This window comes from Aedes aegypti, chromosome 3 (assembly GCF_002204515.2).
Source record: "Aedes aegypti strain LVP_AGWG chromosome 3, AaegL5.0 Primary Assembly, whole genome shotgun sequence".
Lineage (NCBI taxonomy): Eukaryota > Metazoa > Arthropoda > Insecta > Diptera > Culicidae > Aedes > Aedes aegypti.
Window position 1 is genome coordinate 255417424 of NC_035109.1, and position 9780 is coordinate 255427203.

The 9780-nt window shown below is 40.6% G+C and overlaps 1 long non-coding RNA gene across 1 annotated transcript; it reads right to left on the reverse strand.

The window, feature by feature from the left end:
• Positions 1-8051: 8051 nt before the first annotated feature.
• Positions 8052-9041, reverse strand: LOC110678532. The gene is made up of 4 exons (XR_002501688.1): positions 8912-9041; positions 8633-8849; positions 8305-8559; positions 8052-8242 (listed from the first exon to the last, which is right to left on the reverse strand). It is a non-coding gene; the product is annotated as an uncharacterized LOC110678532 (long non-coding RNA).
• Positions 9042-9780: the final 739 nt, after the last annotated feature.

A 9780-nucleotide genomic window follows, 5' to 3' on the forward strand; every position in this document is an offset into this window, starting at 1 on the left:
AATTGTTTCTGTCCTCTTTCCATTCGACGAACTTCTTGATAATACAGACACTGTTAACCAGTCTCCACCACTTATCATATTTATTTTCTTGGACCAATCGAAATTCGTCATAATCGTTGCCCGTTTTTTTATTGGTTTCTATCACAAAAACATGTATCTGTTCTTTAGATTTATTTGGCCAGTTAACTTCTTCAGTTTTTAGGAATTCTGGGCCATTTAACCATATGTTCTTGTTTCCATTTAACTTTGTTGCAGCATCAGCTGGATTGTGCTCTGATGGTACCCACCTCCATTGATCCATCGCTGTGGAGTCCAGAATCTCGCCTATTCTGTGTGCAACGAATGGTTGGAACTTTATATCTATCTTTTTAATCCATGACAAGACAGTTTGTGAGTCTGACCAGTAAGTTATCTTTGATACCTTGAGACGTAAGTCTTTTCGTATTTGATTCGTTAGCCTCGTTCCTAGAATAGCTGCTTGAAGTTCAAGTCGTGGTATAGATAATCCTTTGATTGGAGCGACTCTGGCTTTTCCGGCTACAAGTGTTATGTATGTTCCGTTGGAATTTGTGCTTTTGCAATAGACTGCTGCTGCAAATGCTTTATCGGATGCGTCTACAAAGGTATGCAGTTCCACCTCGTCAACAGTTCCATTTGTTAAGCACCTTGGAATTTCTAAGTTTTCAGCTTCTTTAATCGTTGTGACCCACGTGTTCCAGTGATCATGCAGGTGGTTTGGAATCTCATCATCCCAATTCAAAGTGGCTTTATGTAACTCCTGCATTAATATTTTTCCGTGAATTGATAGGTTAGAAATTAGTCCCATCGGGTCGTAGATGCTCATTATGTATGCTAACACCTCTCTCTTGGTTGGTAACATATTCTGAAGTAGTTTTTCTCCATAGATATTCCACTTTATCAGGTACGACAGGCAGTCATTTTCTGTGTTCCAATAGATACCAAGAACCTTCTCAGCATGTGAGTCTTTATCCTCCATTGGTTTAGTAAATAGTTTATGGCGTCTATCTTGAGGTATGGCCTTCATTAGCTCCTTGTCATTCGATAAGAAATTCCGAATATAATAGCCTGCATGTTGATGGATTTCGATTACTTGATTAGTAATCTTCTTGGCGTCTTCCAAGTTTGAGAAACTGTCTAAATAGTCATCTACAAAGTGTTGTTTTTTCACAGCAACAGCAGCTTCTGGATACATTTCCGCGAAATTTTCAGCATTTTTGTTCTTCACATATTGAGCGCAGAATGGAGAACACGTTGCTCCAAATGACATTACTTGCAGCACATACACTTCCGCAGGTTTATCAGTGTTGCAGTCTCTCCATAAAATTCGTTGAGAATCTTGATCCGCTGCGGTTATCCTTGTTTGGTGAAAAATCTCCTGTATATCACCGCTAACTGCTATCCTGTTTTCTCGAAAACGCAATGCTACTCCGTGTATCGGCTCATTGATATCAGGTCCTGACAGTAGCTCTGAATTGAAAGATTTGTCAGCGATTTTTGCTGCTGCATCGAAAACTAATCGTGGTTTCGCCTTATTCTTGTTGACAACTACGAAGTGCGGTAGATAGTAAGTACGTTCTGTTGTCTTTTTTACCTCTTCAGATGTTAGTTTTCGTAGATATCCCTTCGTTTGATATTCTTTGAATGTTTTCAACGCTTACTCTTTAAGCTGAGGATCCTTCTCCAGTTTTTTCTCCATCATTATCAAACGCTTGTACGCGTTGCCGTAGCTTTCTGGGAATTTTATATCGTCATCTTTCCACAGCAAACCAACCTCGTATCTGCCATCAGTGTATTTAACGGTTTTTTCCATGATGTTGACAACTCGTTTTTCCTCTTCGGATTTTAGAGAATTCTCAGATATCTTAACTCCAAAATCTTCGGTTGAAAAATATGATTTCATTAGTTTTGTCATTTCTTCTTCGTGGTGTATCATTGCATACTCGTGCTGAACGGATGCAGATATATTGCCAAACAGGAACCATCCTAATTTAGACTTGACAGCAATCGGTTCGTTCCATTTCCTCATTCGTCTTTCTAAAGGAATCAACAGATGACTGTGTTCAATCCCAATAAGAATCATTGGACGCTCGTTTGTAAAACTTGTGATTGGCAAATCTTTAAAATAAGAAAATTTTTGCTTCAATTTTTCGAAATCAACTGTTTGTCTTGGCAACTGCAAGTTCTTCATCGTTCTTACGTTCTTGATAGTATACAACTTTTTTGATGATCCACTTATTTGAAGTTCCACGTTCATACTATTATCCTCATCTTTACTTATATCTTGAGTCCACGTGAGATGTAGAGGATCATTTCTTCCTTCCAATTCCAAAGTATCGACGATGCTTCTATCGACTAATGTGGCAGACGATCCTGCGTCGAGAAAAGCATACGTATCCACAGATTTTGATCCATTCTTTAGGGTCACAGGAATTTTTTGGTAAAGAATTTTGCTGCGTTTAATTCGATGATGACCAACTAATTTTTCATCATTTTGAGTAGTCGTCGTTAGTGGCTTTTGATCATTATCCTTTTTCTCGGTGGGTGGCACAGTAGGTGGCTTCCTGGTCTCTTGTTTATCGTGGAGCCACGAATGATGATTTTTATTGCAACCGTTTAAACCACACCTGCGTGAACGATTACAATTCTCGCGTAACTTTTCAAAACGTCCTAAGTAACAAATGTAAACAAATCGAGATTATCATTGCAAATCATTTGCGTTGCACCACTTAGCAGCACACTAGAACACTCGTTCTGATATATTAACAAAAAATTAATCTGTTAAAAGCTTAACAAAATGACCAATGTTCAAAACTGCATCGCTTTTAATCAATTGTTACATTGGACCTTTGATCAGAGAACCAACCACATGTCCCATGTAACATTTATGAATAAACACGATTCTAATGTTACATTGGACATTCCTGAATTAAGCTTTGAAATGGAGTTTAAAAGGTAGAATGATTTGTAGAAGCGTGTCTGAGACACTACTTAGATGTATAGAATGCCATAATAACTGCTTCTCAATCATTTCAGTCGATATTTTCAGAGTCGCACTGCCTCGCAAAATTGAAAACGCTCAAGTGACAAAAAGAGAATGAGTTACACAAAACGGTATTTTGGTCTTTTTGCCAAACCATGTTTTACCGTTTCGATGGATTGGATCAGCAACTTCTCTTTTCATATTATTAGCACATTGCATGCATATAGGGGAATGATATTGAGCACAAGTTTGAGCATCATGATGTCATTGTATCAATCTGATTCAGATGCATGATCGATTAAGCGTATAAATATGCTTCCCGGCAGCAACACGAGCAACGTACATGCGCGACTTGCTCACACATATTTTCAGAGCAATCAATCACCGAAGAGAGGAGAAGCTGTATGTTGTTAGGCGTGGGCTCCTTTCTCAAGTTCCTACAACAAGATGGACGGCGTCGTCATCGTCATCATTCCCCACCGCAATTGCTTGTTTCAACCGACGGCTGGTGCTGATTGCAACACAGCCGTCACCAACACCATGTCATGCAGTGGGAAACTCACACATGATCATGTGGGCGAAGCCGTCATAAAAACGGGGGGAAAATTGAGGGAGAATCAGTGAGAGAGCAAAATGTCCTACATACAGCTCAACGTTTCCCTTCCTTCTGTTGTTACATAGGACACATAGACGGAGGGGAAGAAATTACGTCGTGGGATTGAATGAATCAAAACAAAGCATAGCTGGTGTCTCCAATTAGCACACCGCAACAAAATGTCGATATTTTCAGAGTCGCCCTGCCTCGCAATATTGAATACGCTCAAATATTAATAATAATATTAATATTAATAACAAAAAGAGAACGAGGTACACAAAACTGTATTTTGGCACGGCAGCAACACGAGCAACGTGCATGCGCGACTTGCGCACATATAGGTTTTGCAGAGCAATCATTCACCGAAGAACGGAGAAGGTGTATGTATTTGTTTGGCATTGGTTTCCTACAACACAATCGACGGCGCCGTCATCGTCATCATTTCCCACCGCTATTTCTTGTTTGCGCCGACGGCTGGTGCCGAATGCAACACAGTCGTCACCACCCATCGTGCAGTGGGTAACTCACACACGAACAAGTGTGGGCGAAACCAGCATTGAAACGGGGAGAAGATTGAGAGAGAAACAGCGAGAAAGCAAAAAGTCCCATGTACAGCTCAACGTTTTCCCTCCTTCTGTTGTTACATAGGACACACAGACGGAGGGGAAAAAGTGACGTCGTGGCATTGAATGAATCAAAACAAAGCACAGCTGGTGCCTGCGATTATCACACCGCAATAAAATGAGCAGTTCAACTTGAATGTTGAAGCAGTTCAACGCACGTGGATACAAAATGAAATAAAACATGCTTGCTGTGTGCTCAAATCAAAATGTCCTATGTTACTATAACTGAAACAAAATGACCGAAGTGAATGTCCAATGTAACAATTGTTGAAACAGAACGACCTATGTGATTTATCCTATGTACATATTTTTGGTCAAAACGTCCTATCTGATGTTTTTATAGATTTCAGTGTAATTTCCAAATAAATTGACAAAATTTCATTTCTTACGTTGAACTCTATTACACTGCTTCCCTCTACAAGCAACACAGTGGGGAAAAATTGTTTCATTTTGATACAGTTTCAAAATATATTTTCACAACCTTCAAGCTCGATTTACTCGAAATGTGTGAATTGTTAGATAGGCCGTTTTGAAAAGTTACGCGAGAATTCTTGAAGAAGTGAAATGGGCTGAGACATCCTATGCACAGCTTATTTGTTCTCACAACTTCATTGCGCTTTTTAGTATCCATGTCTCTGAATAATTGGCAGTCAGTAATCCTATGACCGCCTGAGCAATTTCCACATTGTGGACCTCTTGAGTGATTATCATGTTGACGGTCTTGTTGACGTATATCATGATGTATATTAATCGTCTTTCGTGGGGCTGGAGTTGCGGCATTCTGCATTATGCGACTTATCTTTGCATGTGGAGTTAGGAATGTGTATAACTCCTTTAATGTTGCGACTGGGCCATTTGCTTGCCTTTCTTCGGCCCACTTTACTTGGAGATTATACGGTAACTTTTGAACCGTTTCATTGACGAGTCTGGGGTCTCGTAGGTAATCTTGAAAATTGATTAGCTCCAGGTTGCTAACCAGATTACCGAGTGCCTCTGAAATATCCACCACAGCCATTCGGTTCTCCTTTCGAATCTTGGACAACTCTGTCACAAGTTCATTGTAGATTATTTCCGGACGTCCAAAATTCAGCTTTAATCGCTCCATTATTTGTGGGATATTCCCAGCATCCATCATTAATTGGCTTACGCATCTTGCTGCAATTCCTTCAAGCGACTGTTGGAGTCTATTTAAATTTTCCAATGGGCTGAAATTTCCTTCCTGGGTGGTATCATTAAAGATTTTTTCGAACTTAGGCCATTCCTTTGATGAACCATTAAACTTAGGCAGGCTTATCAAAGCCTGTCTTTTCAAATAAATGGTCCAATCATTGGCCTGGTTGACTGGAGTGCGTTCTTCTGGTTCTACTTTGACCTGTTTGAATGCACTGGTGATTGCATTGGTCAATTCTTGTAGGATTTGCTCGTTGGAATTGGGGCTCTTGTTCTCGGTTTGTTTTTGAGTGGCAATTTTCTTCTCGATGGCAGCAGCGCCTTGCTTATACCATTTCCTTTGGATATCGGCACAGTGCTCGCATATCCAGGATTCCTCTGCCGTAGGTGATCGATCCAGTTTGGCGCAGGAGAGGTGATACCAGCGATCACAATCGTCACATTCCACCATGTTGTCCATACTGTCCTTGTTGGTGCACAACTTACAGTGCCCGTTTGGGTTCTTTACCAGCTTCGACATTTTGATACGTAAATACGAGTAAATCCGTATGCGAATCTTATTCGTTAATAAATGGCTAACTCTTATACCTTCCTCTCTGGAGCCACCAAATGTGGGCTCCGGGGTTAAAGGGTCTGAGAATATGGCAATGATTTCAAGTAAAGCTTGATCTTTGGCTAGTCCTTCCACTCATTCGAGAAGCTATTCCAAAATTCTAAGACAGTACTGAAAACAAAGCGTTCGGATGTGAGTTCGACCAAGGTATTGTCGAGAAAGCCAACGAATAAAAACTACAGCGTGTGATCGCTAAACTATGAATGACATATATTTTCAAAAATGTATGAGATATATATACAAGAAATTACTTACGACTAAATTTACCTACGATTACCTGAGCACAAAAAACGGTTGGCCCTCTTGGTCGCGGCGCCCTTCTCGGCTACTGTCTATGTTTTATTATTCTACCTTTTGGGTTTCTCTCTTTCAAACTACCCTTGCGCATGGAATAGATAATTGCTCTTTTGTTTAAAACCGAGATGCGTGCGTTACCTGATTTGAGGGATGATTTTATTGCTCGGGGATTTTGGCCACGCTCATTAAGGGGTAGAAATTCTTTTCATCTAATGATTTTACAATCGCTACGTTTTTCTGAACAAAGGGTTTTTCTGTTGCAATGGATTTTCCAATATGTCTGTTATTTCTAAAATCGTTTATTGCAGCGTCTGCAACAATATGTGTGAACAAACCCAAAGAGGCCGTGTGCATCATAGCCGGGATGACGCCCATTGGGCTCATCATCAAGGAAGTTGTTCAATGCTTCAACCAAAGGGGTACCAGAGAAGTCCGCGACACGTGTAAAGAGGAAACGCTTAGGGCCCATCCACAAATTTCATAACGCTGAAGGGGGTGGGTGGGTGTCCTAGTGCTGTTACGGCCCATACAAAATTTGTAAAATATTTATACAAAAAGCGTTTCGAGGGGGTGGGTGGGTGTCGAAAATGGCCATTTTTTAGCGTTATGAAATTTGTGAACAAACCCTTAGAAGCTGGCAGCAGGAATGGGATAACTCTACTAAGGGTAGATGGACCCATCGGCATCGGCTCAGATGTCAGATTGGTATGGTAAAAACCATGAGGAAGTGAACTTCCACCTGACGCAGTTTCTGTCAGGACATGGTTGCTATAGACAGTACCTGCATAGGTTCGGCCACTCAGAATCTCCTGCGTGCCCCAATTGTGCTGGTGTGGAGGAAACAGCGGAGCATGTCGTGTTCAATTGCCCCCATTTCATTGTTGTGAGAGGTCGCATGCTCACTACATGCGGAGGGAACACGTCCCCCGACAATATTATAGAGAGAATGTGTGCGGATGCCGAGTGCTGGAATGCAGTATCCACGGCTGTCACTTACATTATGTTAGAATTGCAGCGCCTATGGCGCGCCGACCAAGAGTTGACTGAAGAGGATTAGCCCTGCCGAGGCTGGTCCCTTGTAACATTGTTTAAGTCGGCTAGGAGAAGCAGTTTGTCTAGGCTACTTCTGCTACATGAAATACCGTAAGGTGGTACCGGGGAGATAAGGGCCCATTCACAAATTTCATAACGCTGGAGGAGGTGGGTGGGTGTCCTCACGATGTTACGGCCCATACAAAAACTGAATGATATTCATACGAAAAGCGTAACGAAGGGGTGGGTGGGTGTCCAAAATGGCCAATTTCAGCGTTATGAAATATTGTAAATTTTGCACCCTATCGGTCACAACGATTTGTAATCGTCGCCAGTGAAACCGTCGCCAAAGGGCCCATTCACAAATTTCATAACGCTGAAGGGGGTGGGTGGGTGTCCTTACACTGATAAAAATCGCATGGTAATGGAAACCATATCAGGGGTAAAATTAAAACACTTTTACCACTTGATTTCAACCGAAAATAATTCGTGCTTGAGTCTACCATGCGCAGGGTTAAATTCATAACGTCATTTTTGTTTACATTTCCATGGTATTGTTCAACCTCATTTCATAGTTTCTCCTACTATGCGCATGGGTAACATAAGTATACAACATAGTTCGTTTAATCATCACAATGGTTTCATATAATATTGGTGTGGTTGGTTGGTCGCCGCTTTAGGATTTGTCATGTTTACATTCTTGAAAGATGAAAAACCGTATTATCAGCATTGATATTTTTTATTCGAATTATCGTTTACAATACATGAATCATATGAATCATGATTCTGGATCCAAAGCGATTATTGTCATCGTTGGTTTAGCGGTTTCTTGATGGCTTGCTCGTGACAATCATGGATTCTATTCTTGCGGTCAGTTTTGATCTAAAAAGATAAAATTCGTGCAGATATTGCTGCGTGACGAAAGTTTGATATATTTTAGATGCATTCGTAGGATTATCTAAACATATCTTACATGTTCCTGTTGATATAGGCTCTTTTACACGAAAGTCGATAGAAACTCTTTTTCTAGACTGGATGGCACAGTTTCCGGAAGCTTCTTATGGTGAGGGAGTATGCCCTAAAATCCCCTTGGAGCAAAGGCATTGTCTTTGATTGGCGGTAACGGGGTTAGCTGGGTTTGGTAGCTCGCCCAGTTAGTGCGGGAGTTCATTTCAATCAGGTTGGCGTTCGAAACGATGTTCTCCTAGCTCAGGTTTGCCCCCATGTCCTGTTGAACAAAATGTCAAGAAGCCTGTTTTTGAAATAACATAATTTTCCAACACACAAATCAAAGTCCCTACCTGAGGTGCGACCGGGATGTCATTGGCGTGGATCACGTCGCGGCCATTCGTAATTGTAGATCGTTTCCCTACAATCATGCGCGGCCGTTATGAAACCATTCTCCGGTTTGAATGCCCTCAGTGAGTCGTCCTGCGTGGGGTGAATTACGCCATGCACTCCGACATGGTTTTGTTCTTGGAATCGTCAATGTTGAGTTGGTAATAACACCTGTTAAATCTAGCAGGAATTGATTATTATTAGTGGCGCACAGTTCTTAAAATAATTGCGTATTTACTTACCTCAGCAGTTCCACTTCTAAGCAACTAGATAAACATTAAGTAACAAATATGTATCGACAAAAATGGTTATGGTGACTATTTTATGGCATAGTAAAAATAAGAATGTTTGTATATTTGAGCGTACCACTATTTTTCTATCAGTGTATGAATGAGCCCTAAAGGCCCAAACGCAATGATAGCGGAACGGCAACGGAATGCGGAACCGGTTCGCCAGCATGAACTATAATCAGCTTGTCGACTCAGAGTTGATCTAATTTCATTCGTTGTCAGCTCAGTCGAGATGTTGTAATACATGCTGGCGAACCGGTTCCGCATTCCGTTGCCGTTCCGCTATCATTGCGTTTGGGCCTTAAGGGTCTGAGGCCAAACACGGTGGTTTGCGAATACCCTTTAATGGGTAAAAAATTACCCATTCTCAAAAAGCACACACTTCTGTCAAAAAATGGGTGAATTCAGGAATGAAAAACGGGTAAATAAACACCCATTATAGTTTAGCTATTGCAGATTAAAAATGGGTATTTAAAAACTCATTTATGGGTGAAAAATAGTTAAAAAAAAAACATTCCATAGATGCAGCTGTGTTGTGCGTAGTTCCGAAGATTAAATATAATTTTGCTTCCTTTAGTTCAACTTTCCTTTTTTTTGTAAATACAACGTTCAAAAAAGGAGGTAAGTTATTGGCTTATACAACAATGTTTAATGAATGTATATTGATTTCAAACTACACATATATTTCAGATTTTCCTGATGTTCCTGCTTCGGCTGGCAGCAGCAAAACTTACTCAACTGACAGAATGGAGGAGCTAAAAAATTTATGTTTCAATTCTTTATATATGTAACATTATGTTTCTTTTTTTGTAATAAAAAAG